General features: G+C 43.5%; 1 protein-coding gene across 14 annotated transcripts in view; it reads right to left on the reverse strand.

Annotated features, from left to right (window-relative positions):
* The window catches only part of celf2 (cugbp, Elav-like family member 2), a 1,088,079-nt gene that overhangs the window by 251,646 nt on the left and 822,431 nt on the right, over positions 1 to 14,002 (reverse strand). The gene's annotated exons all lie outside the window — the stretch shown is intronic.

Below are 14,002 nucleotides of genomic sequence, written 5' to 3' on the forward strand. Positions count from 1 at the left end.
TGTCAGCCGCCACGTTGTGATCACAACTTGGACTAAGGGCAGAACTATGATGGATCAAAACAAAAACATATGGTCAAACACAAGTAGCAGATCGAAGCACATAGTTATTAATTGGCAGTTCTGAGTGAGGGTTCAGTGGTGATCATTAGAAACAGTGAGCGAAGCAATGCCAAACAATGTGTTCAACAGATGAGCAAGACCAAAGATGAAACTCCTGAGCCCAGACAGCATCATCTGGCATCTTGGAATCCACGAGTTCACTTGGATAAAGACGCAATGGTGTCCCAGTCACATTACTGGACCAGAAGTTTGATCCAGGACAGAATTTCATATCCCACTATAGTGGCATGTGGGCAGTGAATTCTGCAGATTCACCACCCTCTGGCTAAAGAATTTCCTCATCTTTGTGGGATGTCCTGGTATTCCGAGGCTGTGCCCTCTGGACTCTCCCACTACAGGAAGTATCCTCTCCACATCTATGTAATCAATATTTAGTGGGTTTCAATGTGATCTCCCCTCATTCTTCTAAACTCCACTGAGTACAGACTCACAGCCACCAAACGTTCCTCATAAGTTAATGCTTTCATTCCTGAGATCATTCTCGTGAACCTCCTCTGGACCCTCTCCAATGCCAGCACATCCTTCCATAGATAAGGGGCCCAAAACTTCTCACAATAAGTGCAGTAAAGCCTCAACTTTACAGCACAAGTCACAGGACACCTCCTTGGTAGGGGCTGTCTGGAGCTGATCTGTAGATCTGTAACAGCAGAGTTACTAAGATACTTCAGTATTTTTGCATTTCTTATCAAAATGTTAGTTCATGCACTGGCTAGTCAAACACCTCTCAAAACTAATCTTATTAAGTAGCATTTCTTTAGAACAGCAAAGCACAGTCCAGACCCTTCAGCCCACAATGTTATGCTGAACATTTAACCTAATCTGTGTTCAATCTAACATTTCGTTCCCACATAACCCTCAATTTTTCTTTCATCCATATGCCTATCAGAGTCTTTTAAATCTCTCTAATGTATTCTTCTCTACTATAACTCCCAGCAGGGTGTTCCATTTATCTAGCACTCTCTGTGTAAAAAAAACCTACCTCTGACATCTCTCCTATACTTTCTTCCAATCACCTTAAAATTATGCCGACTCTTATTAGCCATTTCCAAACTGAGATAAAGGCTGTCCACTTCTTCCATACCTCTTATCATCTTGTACACCTCTGTCAAGTCTCCTCTCATCCTCCTTCACTCCGAAGAGGAATGCTCTAAGCCTGCTCAACCTACATTCATAAGATATGGTCTCTAATCCAGGCAATATCCTCATAAATTTCCTCTGCACCCTCTCTAAAGTTTCCACATCCATCCTGTAATGAGTGACCAGAACTGAACACAATACTACAAGAGTGACCGAACCAGAATTTTATAGAGCTGCAACATTACCTCATGGCTTTTGAACTCAATCCCTTGACTGATGTAGGCCAACTCACTATACACCTTCTTGACTACCCTGTCAACTTTGAAGGATCTATAGACATAGATCCCAAGATCCCTCTGTTCTTCCACACTGTGAAGAATCCTGTCTTTCTTTTAGGGATTCTTAGAGATCACATGACATAGGAGTAGCACTAACCTATTTGACCCATCGAGTCTGCTCCAATGATATACATCTGGGCCAAACTGTTTTGTTTTGTTGCACGGTTAAGGTTTTTTGATCCAAGTCAATTCTTGGCTATCAGCAGTATACAATTCAATCAGGTTGCAGGTGAAGATTGCACTGGAACCCTCTATCCTTGGACCCGTTTCAGTTCTCTGCAGATGTCACTTGAGGCTTACTCCAATAATCTGCCACAGCAACCAAGTAAATGCAGATCAGACTCTACGAGGAAATGGACAGTGGCCCACAGGGGAGCAACGTTTAAAAAAAAAGCTCGCTCAGCCCTACCAATGGCTTACCTGGAGGGCCTCAGAGTGAATGTGTGCAACACAAGGCAGCCACAATATTCTTTTGTTTAGACAGATGTCATATTGTTTGTTTCTTTGTGTTAACCTAGGGATGATGAATCCCTGCAGCTTCAGGCTGTAATTAAAGCTTCAGAATATATTTGATTACGCATCTGCTGCAAGTTATTAAATTTTCTTTTTAGGAAGACAGGAAATAAATTGGAAACCAGTGTTTTTTGTTCCTTTCTTCATTCCGAAATTGCCTCAACCCAAGATGGCCGGTGGTTTGTGATCAGGCAGCCTGCCTCTGGACATCATACACACTGCATTGTGCGTCGGGTGGCAATACAGAGAAGTGTCAGAACCAAGCAATGTTCTGGTTCCAGCAGATGTCCACACAGGCAGGTGATCCAACGGGAATGGCAGCTTCCCAAGCTGGGGCTGAAACACTGACGTGCCATGCCAAAAGCACCGACTCAGATCACCCAACTGGCAATGAAACGTGGCGCCATCTGCTGGTGCACATTTGTGCTCTCCCAGCTGATGCTTTTTGCAGTGGGTGTGATGATAAAGAATCTGTGGCCTCACTGCCTGCGATTAGCACGTCCTGAAATAGTGTGGAAAGCAGTTGAAAGCTTCCTTCAGTCTCTAATAAGAATCAGCTCTGCAATGTTGTCTAACTCACATTGCCAGGGAATTGTTATATTGGACGAAAGATGTTCTGTGGCTGAAAGAATCGCAGATTTACCAACCACGTTGGCATAGCGATTAGTATGACGCTACTACAACTCGCTGCGTTCCGGAGTTTGGAGATCTTTTCCGACGCCGTACGTACATCCTCCCCATGGAATGCTCCGGTTTCCTCCCACAGTCCAAAGAAGTACCGGGTAGGTTAATTGTCCCATGATTAGGTTAGGGTTTATTGGGTTTGTTGGGGGGGGGGGAGGGGGTTGTTGGGGCTGCGTGTCTCAATGGGCCAGAAGGCCCACACCACACTGTATCACTAAGTAAAAATAAAATAACTACATGCAGCCAAAAGTCACACACAGCTTCTTCTAATGAATGTCAGGTCTGGTTTCAGCAGCTGAAAATATGTAGGGGATACATTTCTAAAATGCCTACCATTGTATGACAACTTGGGCACTCCATGGGGGCATTACCATGTTGGATTAGAGTATACAATTGCTATTTTTCTTATAGTTTAATCTTTCCTATGCTTGCTTGTATTATTATATAATCACCTGTATAGATGCCATAGTTCAGTGTATTTTCCAGTAATTGTACTGAAGTATAGCTGATTCTGTATTTTTCTATAAGATTTTCCATAGCAGGTGTCACGCCTCTTGAATCTGGCTATTTTATCAGCTAATTTTTATCACTGGAATATCCTAAGCCAGTTTTTGTACAAGACAATCACAACTTTGTGTTTTCTTTCTTTACTTTGTCTCACTCTTTGTCCTTATTACAGTTAATAAACGGCTGTAAGCAACAAGTTTTAGGCCTCGCTCTCGACTTCTGAAGAACCTCTGGATCGCAAAATCACCAGTTCCAGTACCTGATACACATAAGCAGATCATAAACCACATCATGAGCAGAGATGATGCATTTCACTATATGTACATGTGATAAATACATCTGAAAATGAATCTGAATAAAGAATGAATTCCAGAACAGAGGCAGTTGAAAGCAGAGTTAACAATGATACAACCATAACATCTTCACCTTATAGTAAAGAGCACTGTGCAGTGTAGACCATACACCTAAATACATTTTAATGTACAATGCACAACATGCTACACAATATCCTTGGTCTAAATATACTTTATTCGAGTCTGTGTATCCATTCCCAACCTGGCTGAGAATGGGCATTTAAATTTAGCTCTCGTTTTCCACTTTACGGGACAATCTGTTGGCTGTTTTCTTGAAACACTTGGTTAAAAAAAACAGAAGGACAGTTGTCAGTTTTCCATGATTACAAAACCTCTACTTAAGCTGTCATATGAAATTGTCTTGATTGAACAAATATAATAAGATGGAAATATAATCTAATTCAGTCAATTTATTTCAATGCAAGGTACAAAGACCGATCTTTTATTGCAAAATTATAGACTGATTCCAGGCAAACTCTTGAAAGTGGAATGCTCTTCTCAGATCTACATTAAAGAGGAAGGTATCTCTGGGGTACGAACCACTCCTGATAGATGTATGCCTTCCAGAGATAATTCAAGCCCTTCCCGCAATTCCTAAACACAGGAGACTCAGATCATCCGAAAATCCAGAGGAACAAACACAAAATGCTAGAGAGCTCAGCATCTATGGAGAGGAATGAACAGTCAATATTTTGGACCAAGAGCCTTTATCAGGACAGGAGAGGAAAGGGGAACAAGCGAGAATAAAAAGGTGGGGAGGGAGAATGGAGTACAAGCTGACAGACGATAGCTGAAACCAAGTGAGGGGGAAGCTAGGTGGATGGGGAAGGGGTGATGAAGTGAGACGCTGGGAAATGACACGTGGAAAAGATGAAGGGCTGAAGAAGGAGGAATCTGATAGGAAAGAAGAGTGGACCATGGGAGAAAAGGAAGGAGGAGAGGCACCAGAGGAAGGTGATTGGCAGGAAAGTAGAAGAGAAAGGGTAAGACAGGAGCCAGCCAACAATTTTTGTTTTCTCCTGGAATAGTTGTCGCTTAAACTAAACTATCGAGCCTATCATTGAGGAAAATAGTTAAATCACACAGATTGTTCAAAGTTCAAACTAAATTTATTATCAAAGTACATATACGTATCCACATACAACCTTGAGATTCATTTTCTTCTGGGCATTCATAACAAAATCTTCCCAGAAGACCACACGGTTTGGAGGTTTGCGTACCTCAATGACCGGGAGAGCTATGCTGGCTGGAGTCAGGGCTTTATGCTTTGGCTCTTTGTAGGGTCACCCATGCCAAACAGGTCAAAGGGTAGAGGGCAGACTAAGAGTGGTCTAACAGTCCTCCATGTGTGGGGGTTCAGCTCAGACTGAATGGAGAACCACGACTGGTACAACAAAGCTGTTACAGAAACAGCAATGAAGAAGAAAATGAGTGCAACAGTATTCCTGAATCTCCACCTGGGATTTGCATGACTGACAGTAGTGAAAATTAAGAAGCTACTGACATGATGAAGGAAGCCCTGAACACCTCCAGAAATGGAGGACCTTCACTGCTGCTCTAAATGCAAGTGGCATAACAAGCAGTATGAAGTATTCAGAGTAAATACAAGAAACACAATGGAAGACCGCACTCAACAGGATGGACAAACAGCCAATGTGCAAAGGGCAACAAACCGTGGGAAATAATAATAAATATTCAATAAATACTGAGAACATAAGATAAAAAGATACAAAAGGAAAGAGAATAATAATAATAAATATGCAATAAATATTGAGAACATAAGATACACAGTCCTTGAAGGTGAGTCCATAGGTTGTGTTCGGTTCAGTGTTGGGATGAGTAGAGTGATGTTATTCCTCTGCTTCAACAGACTTATGGTTGAGGGGTAATAACTGTTCTTGGACTTGGTGGTGTGGGTCCTGAGGCTCCTGAACCTCCTTCCTGATGGCAACAACGAGAAGAGAGCATGGCCTAAATGGTGTGGATCCTTGATGATGGGAGCTGTTCTCATGGACAGACCACAACCCACAGATAAATGATCAAAAGACTTACTCTTAGACCTTTTATCTCTCTTCCTATCCCATTTAATGAACCTTTGTTGCACTTGCACTTTCTGACTTTATAGGAATCACTTGGACAAAGTCTTCACCAGACAGACCCAGCCTGACTTTTAAAATTTGTTAGTGGGATTGGGACGTCAGTGACAATGCCGGTGCCAGGGTAGCATACAGCACAACACCATTACAGCTCATGGCATTGGAGTTCAGAGTTCAATTCCAGCATCCTCTGCAAAAAAAATTTACGTTCCTTCCTGTGAGTGCATGGATTTCCTCTGGGTGCTCCAGCTTTCTCCCACAGTCCAAAGATGCCCCGGTTAGTAGTTTATTGGTCATTGTAAATTGTCCTGTGATTAGGCTAGGGTTAATAGATGGGTTGCTGGGTGTTATGGCTCTTTGGGTTGGAAGGGCCTCTTTTGCACTGTGTCGTTAAATAAATAACCAAGAACTGCATCCTGAGAGGGGGGACAATTAAGAGCCAATCTAAAGTCTACAACAGACAGGCAAAGATGGGAAATTTCCTTCCTGAAGGACATTAGTAAATCAGGCAAGTTTTTACAACTATCTGGCAGCTTTGTGATTACTAATATGGATTTGAACTTTAAAAAAATATTTAGATGAATATATTTACATGAATTTGTACCCTGGGACTGTCATTGATAATTTGAGGAAGTTGATAATTTCTGCTTGAAGGGCCGAGGAAGTTGCAACAGCCCAGAAGTTTTAATGCCTGCTGTCACTGACATCAGCTTTTTATTTAAATTCCAGATTTATTTAATTATTTGAACTTAACTCCCCAGCTGCCTTGGTGGGATTTGAACTCCTGTCTTTGGATCAATGGTCCAGAACTCTGGCAAGTGATGCAGTCACTTAACCACTTCACTACCGTACTTCTACCTGATGCATTCAAGTTTGATGTATTTGCGTTCTGCACACACAGGCAAATAAGGAAGAAGGCTTCTTTTCCAGCCTGTGTAAGCAGGCCACCCGTTACCATAGAAACGGTAAGCTCCAAATGCGGCAAGGCCAACCCAGTTCTCTCAGAAGGGTCCTAGTACATTAAAAGGTGCTACCAGAGCCTTATTTAATACTATTTTTGGGACTTCAACAGTGTCAATGCCTGGCCTGGTGACAGTCCTTAAACAACACAATATACATTCAAATGATTACTGAAACTCCTGAAATCCTCCAAGGCACCTCTGGTAACACAGAATTTAATCACTGCACTGCAGGCTGCTATTTCTTTAGTTGGAAATTCATTTCCTAAACATCCACAGCCCTCTTTCCCCCTGCATAATGCTCCTTTAAAATCTTAGTTCTACAAGCAAAGATGTAAAGATTAAAGGTTAGGCTTAATTTGTCACATGCCCATCGAAACATCAAAACATACAGTAAAGTTTGTTATTTTTGTGTCACCGAACACAATCCGAGATTTGTGCTGGGGGCAGCCAGCAAGTGTCGCCACATTTCCGATGCCACCATAGCATGCCCAGTACTTGCTAACCCTAATCAGGAGATCTTCGGAATGTGGGAGGAAACCAGAGCATCCGAAGGAACACACAAAAAACTTACAGATAGCAGAGGAATTGAATCAGTTGGTGAATACTGGCACTGTAGAGCACTGTGGTAATCGCTGTGCTACCATGCCACCCTCAAGCTTTTGTTCAGTTGCCTTAATTGTTCCAAACACAGCTGGGTATAACATTCTGTATCGATAAGGTTCTCTTAAAGTGCCTGGTGCTTTAGTTTAAAGACCTAAACTGTTCACCATCATCTTAGCAACGTAATGTCAGCATGGATCAGTAGACTGCACTTCCACCTTTATGAGTAGAAGGAATTCGAGGCCTGGGGTTCCGGTCCTCAACCAGGGTCCTTATCTATTGTCACTGGTAAGCCCTAGGGCCTACACCAAAGGTCAAAGCCCAAAGATTGATCAGGTATCTGGAAGTCGAGGCCCAATGGTCTGTGAGTCTGCTGGAGAAGTTGAAGGACCAATGTCTGCGAGTCTGTGAGCCACTACAGCCTGGAGGCCCAAAGTCAGCCCGCCCCAGGGTTTTAGTTCTCTGTGTTTGTGTGTGTTGCTTGTGTTCTGAACATGGTGGATATGCTATGTTAGTGCCAGAATATATGATGACACTTGCACATGCTTAGATTGTGTTGGTTGTGAACGTAAACAACGCATTTCGCCATGTTTCAATGTATATGTGATAAATAAATTTATCTGAATCTTAAGTGGTGAAATCTGAGTACATAACCTAAAGTTTCCACCTCAGGTATTCTGAGGGTGCTACATTATTAGAGATAATGGTTGCATGATTCATTCATAGTTGGAGGAAAACATGCCACACAACAGCATCTACCATGTTGCAGGTTGTGTCCAAAACTCATTCCTTTAAGGCCAATGGAATCAATCTTGATGGAGAATGACTTACTGACGCTACTGTACTGTGTGTCACTGTTAGCCAAGAATTAACTTCCAGACAGACAGCTATCTGGTGTGCTGCTAAGCCAAGAGCTTGGGTGGCTGTAAAAATTACACAGGCCACCTTGAACATGAGAGACACAACCTGGACAGTATTCAACCAAGATCAAAGAGGTGATCCTATCAATTATCCTTCTGTCCCCAAAGCTTTTCTGACCACAGCTTGGCTGCTGTTTCTGTCTGCTGAACGAAGTTGATTTATTTTTCATCAACAACGATGCTACATGTATTAGCTTTCAGTAAAGAGAGAAGATGCAACGCAAACTCAAGAGCTGCCAGGTAACGTTGCAGCTCTATAAAACCCGGACTGGACGACCAGAGCGTTGCATTCATTTCTGGGTGCCTCATGAAAGGAAAGATGTGGAAGGTTTCGAGAGGGTGTACAGGAGATTTACCAGCATACTGCCTGGCATGTCTTATGAAGATAGGTTGAGCGAGCTAGGGCCTTTCTCTTTGGAGTGAAGGAGGATCAGAGGCAACTTGATAGAGGGGTACAAGATCATAAGAGGATAAGATCAAGTGGATAGACAAAGACCATTTCCCCAGGGTGAAAATAACTAAAATGAGGAGGTCAAATTTTTGAGGTGACTGGAGGTAAGTTCAGGGAGGATATCAGAAGTAAGTCTTTTCCCCAGAGAGTGGAAAATCCTGCCAGCGGTGAAGGTAGAGGCAGATACATTAGGGTCATTTAAGATAGGCACATGAATGACTGAAAAATTGAGGCCTATGTAGGAGGTAAGAATCAGATTGATCTTAGAGTAGGTTAAAATGTTGGCACAACATCGTGAGCCAAATACCCTGTACTGTGCTATAATGTTCTATGTGCTACAAACATAACCAGAGGAACAAGCTCCCTAAGTTAACAATGGATGTAGTGGCTGGCTATCCAATTGAGCTAATCTGGTTGGAATAAACTGCTCATAAATGAGAGATAGAGCACAGAGCCTGTCCATGTTTAACATGGACTCTATAACATCAACAAGCCCGTGCTAATCATCAATTACCCATTTTGTCCTTTTCATATACTACTCACCTTACCCCAGAATCGACTGCTCACCTGCACACTAGGGGCAATTTACAGTGGTCAATTGACGTACCAACCCACACGTCTTGGCATGTAGGGGGAAAGCTAAACACCCAGAGGAAACCCGGGGGTCAAGCAATCTCGAAGTCCAGGACAAAACCCCAGTCTCGGGCACTATGAAACAACATTGAGATTGGGGGGTAGGTAGTGCCTTTCTCAGGAGCTCACCAACTTCACAATTTGGTCAGCATTACAGCATGTGATCAGCACTCCTGAGACTGTTGTATGTGGATGGGCGGGGTATGAAATAAATAACAAGTCCTCGGTACTGGACTTAAGAAGATATGTTGAGTGAGTTACACCTTCTCTCTTTGGAGCGGAGGATGAGATACAACTTGATAAAGATGTACAAGACGGTCAGAGGCTTAGATTGAGTGGACAGCCAGAGACTTTTTCCAAGAGCCAAAATGACTAATAGGAGTGAGCATAATTTTGAGGTGACTGGAAGGGAGTATAGGGAGGATATCTGAACCAAGTCCTTTACACAGAGAGTGGTGGGTGTGTGGTAGGTCCTGCCGGAGGAGGTGTGTAGACACAGACACTGGACGAATTTTTAAAACTCCTAAATAGGCACATGGATGATAGAAAAATGGAGGGATATGTAGGAGGGAAGAGTGAGATTTATCTTGGAGTGGGTTGTGCTTGGACTGACTGTGGGATTTTAAGATTCAAGATCCAAGTCTCCAGTTTATTTGTCTCATTTACATCAAGACATACAGTGAAATGCACAATTTGTGCTTTTCAACAGCCAACACAACCAAGGGTGCGCCGAGGGCAGCCCGCAAGTATTGCCACTCACTCTGCCACCAACACAGTGTGCCCACGATGCTCAGCAGAACAACACAGACGTGAACAAGCAAGGTCAAGCCCTGTTCCTCCCTCTAATCCTTCACCTCTGATTGGCTGGGTAAAGAGTCAATCAGAAGCTGAATGCGAAAGCCGGCTGGGCCCTCCGTGCACCCTGTGCAGAACACAGAACATAGAATAGTACAGCAAAGCACAAGCCCGTTTCACTGTCTCTGCCAGTGACGCAGCAGGCCAGCTTTTTGAGTGGCACATCAAGTTCACGACCCAGTGTAACAGAACCCCAGTCACCTGCTCCGACAGCAAGTCACTGGAATCTCGCTCTTGAAGGAAAGCCATGAATTCCATTTTTATTTTGGGCTCTGCCGAATTCTCCTGATGGGGAGTCATTCTCGGCATTCTGAGCATACACTTGCCTGGAAAGCAGCTTCGGTGAAGCAGCACGATGTTGCCTGGATAGTTGTAGTGTTGTTAGCACCCTTAATAGGATATACATTTCATCCGGCATGTCCAACTCTCAGTGGATACCCTTTCCAGGGGGAACGATGCACTGGTGATTCAGTAAGGGAGGGGATGGGGTGGAGGTTGGCGAGGACAATAGTTTGGAGATATATTAAAAAGCAAGCAGATATTAAAAATAGCACGTGTGTCAAGGTAGTATAGCGGTTACTATGCCAGTGGTCAGAAGATCAGGGCTCAATTTCTGTCACTGTTTGTAAAGTTTGTATGTTCGCCCCATGACCGTGTCGGCTTCGACCCAGTGTTCTAGTTTCCTCCCACATTCAAAAAGCTGTACAGGTTCGGGTGAGTAAATTGTGGGTATGTTAGGTTGGCACCAGAAGCACATCTTCGGGCTGTGTTGATCGTTGGCACGAGCGACGCATTTCGCAGTATGGTTTGACGCACACGTGACAAATAAAGCTAACCTTTCCTAACGATCTTTATCTTTACGAATGAAAAGAGAGCTGACAGTGGGGGTGGGGGGGGGGGGGGAGTTTACAACAAATCGAACTCAGAACTAATTTTAACTTCTGACTAAGATACGTAACTATTTCCGAACTAACCACCTGCTGGAGGAACTCAAAGGGTCAAGCATCATCTGTGGGAAGAAAGAATTTGTAGACATTTCGGGTCAAAACCCTGCATCAGGACAGAATCCATTTCCTCCCACAGATGCTGATGAACCTGCTCCAGATCCCAGCATCTGCAATCTCTTGTATTTCCAAGTGTTAATAACACTACAGGGATGAGCTGGAATGGCCAATCCCCATTTCAGAGACTGCAGCTCTTAGTCCAGGCTGCACGAGTTAAAGGGACATTTAAAAAAGGGCCCATTCTGGACCTGGCAGTTAAAGATCTGACCACACCTCCTGAAGATCAACAGGGGAGCTTCAGCCAAGATTTACCCCCCCACAACCCTATGACTGAAGCAGCTTCCTTTAACTGACTGCTCTGTGTAAAGTGCTGGCTATTTCCTGTCGTAAACTCAAAACTGTACCTCAAAAAAAAACTTCACTGGCAGCAAGTCGAGATGAGATAATTATGCTGCCAGAGGAAGTGGTGGAGGCGGATGCTATTACAACAGTTTAAAAGACATTTAGACACTGCATGGATAGGAAAGGCTTAGAGTGATACAGGCCAAACATGGGGAAACGGAACGCACAAGAGATTCTGCAGATGCCGGAAATCCAGAGCAACACACAAAATGCTGGAAATGCTGGAGGAGATCAGCAGATCAGGAGGGAAATAAACAGTCCTGACGAAGTGTCTCGGCCCGAAACGTTGACTGCTCGTTTCCATGGATGCTGTCCGACCTGCTGAGTTCCTCCAGCTTGTTGTACGTGTTAAATAAACAGTTGATGTTTGTGGCCAGAAGACCACTGATGAAGGGTCAACTGCTTATTCCCCTCCATAGATGCTGAGTGACCATGGGGAAATGGAAGAAGCTTAGGCAGAGTACTTGGTCAGCATGAACACTGGGCTGAACAGCCCGTTTCTCACCTGGTCCCTCAACACCAGCTCCATAGCAAAGAAAGCCCAGCAGCATCTCTATTTTCTGCGAAGGCTGAGGGAAGTCCATCTCCCACCCCCCCATCCTCATCACATTCTACAGGGGTTGTATTGAGAGCATCCTGAGCAGCTGCAATCCTGCCCGGTTCGGAAATTGCACCATCTCGGATCGCAAGACCCTGTAGCGGATAGTGAGGTCAGCTGAGAAGATCATCGGGGTCTCTCTTCCCGCCATCACGGACATTTACACTGCATGCTGCATTCGCAAAGCAAACAGCATTATGAAGGACCCCACGCATCCCATATACAAACTCTTCTCCCTCCTGCCGTCTGGGAGAAGGCACTGAAGCATTCAGGCTCTCACAACCAGACTATGTAACAGTTTCTTCCCCTAAGCTATCAGACTCCTCAATACCCAGAGCCTGGACTGACACCTTACTGCCCTATTGTCCTGTTTATTATTTATTATAATTCCTGCACGGTTTTGTGCACTTTATGCAGTCTTGGGTAGGTCTGTAGTCTAGTGTAGTTGTTTATTTTACCTGTGTAGTTTTTTACATAGTTCAGTCTAGTTTTTGTACTGTGTCATGTAACACCATGGTCCTGAAAAACGTTGTCTCATTTCTACTATGTACTGTACATAGCAGCTATGGTCAAAATGACAATAAAAGTGACTTGACTTGACTTCTGTCCAGAATTACTCAATAATAGTTGAGTAATAGAATTTACTCATGAAAGCTGTTACTTACGCAGAGTGCTGTAGCACTCCCAGTAAACCCCAAGGCTAACTTATAAACACGAGCGTCAAAAGTCAAGAAAATGGACCACACAACCCCTAAAAATTGCCCCCCTACTCAATGAGACAAAGGTTCTTTAGACTGTCATCTCGTCTTTACTTTCTTCTTTCATTTCCCTGTAACTCCCATCACCAATGTCAAGAACATTGCTCTCTCAAAATTAAAAACACTGACTCAGCCTCACAACTCACAAGGTAGAGGAAATTCTAAAGTTTTACAATCCTCCCGAGAGGAAACTCCCCCTCAGTATTAAATGGTTGTCACTTTATCCCAAGATTGTAGTCGCTTGGTTTTTGATTTCCTCATTGGTGGAAACACCCTGATGGATTTCACCCTATCACGTTCCCTCATAATCTGATGTGCATCAGCGAGGTCACTCTTATAAACTCCAGATCTCATGTAAATCTTACTTTGTAGATCGATTTCTTCATGCCACAAAACAATCCGGTGAACCTTTCTCAATGTTGCTTTGGAAGCAGCATAGTTAATCTGTGCAGTACTCTGAGTGATCTATCCAAAGATCGCTGCAGTTAGAGCAAGCAAAGCTGCTTTTGTGTTCCATCCTTTGTCATTAACTATTCCACCAACTTCCTAATGGTGAAACCTGGTGCTTAACTTAACCTTGTACAGGATTACGTATTCCAGAGGGGGAAATTCTAAACTTTTTACATACTTGCAATGAATTCTGCTGACGGCTGATTTTGCAAAAAAAAAATGCTAGTCAATTCAACCTTGCAACTTCCAAAGTTCTATTTCAGATTATCAAAGTACATATTTGTCACCATACATTATCCTGAGATTTCTTTCTTGTAGGCATCCACAGGAGAGAGAGAGAAGTACAATAGTATCAACAAAAAACTACACACAATGACTGACAAACAACCAATGTGCAAAAGAAGACCAATTTAACCCATTACATGCTTTGGAAGTGCTCCACCATCTACAGTCCCAAGCATGATTGTGAAAGGAGGAGAGTTGAGCATGGGGCCAGCAACCCCACTCCTTAAAAAGCCAAAGCTACAGAAACACCAAAGGACATTCCAAAGATCTCATCGGTGGGAGAGGAAAGTTATTTGAATATGGGCTACACCTGGTCACAATTTGAAAGCCCGGCCCAGGAGGAGAACTCTGGCAAGCTGCTGTCAGTGGATTACGCCCCAGTTGGGTTGATGGACT

The sequence above is a fragment of the Hemitrygon akajei genome, chromosome 14, assembly GCF_048418815.1.
Source record: "Hemitrygon akajei chromosome 14, sHemAka1.3, whole genome shotgun sequence".
In the NCBI taxonomy this organism is placed as follows: Eukaryota; Metazoa; Chordata; class Chondrichthyes; order Myliobatiformes; family Dasyatidae; genus Hemitrygon; species Hemitrygon akajei.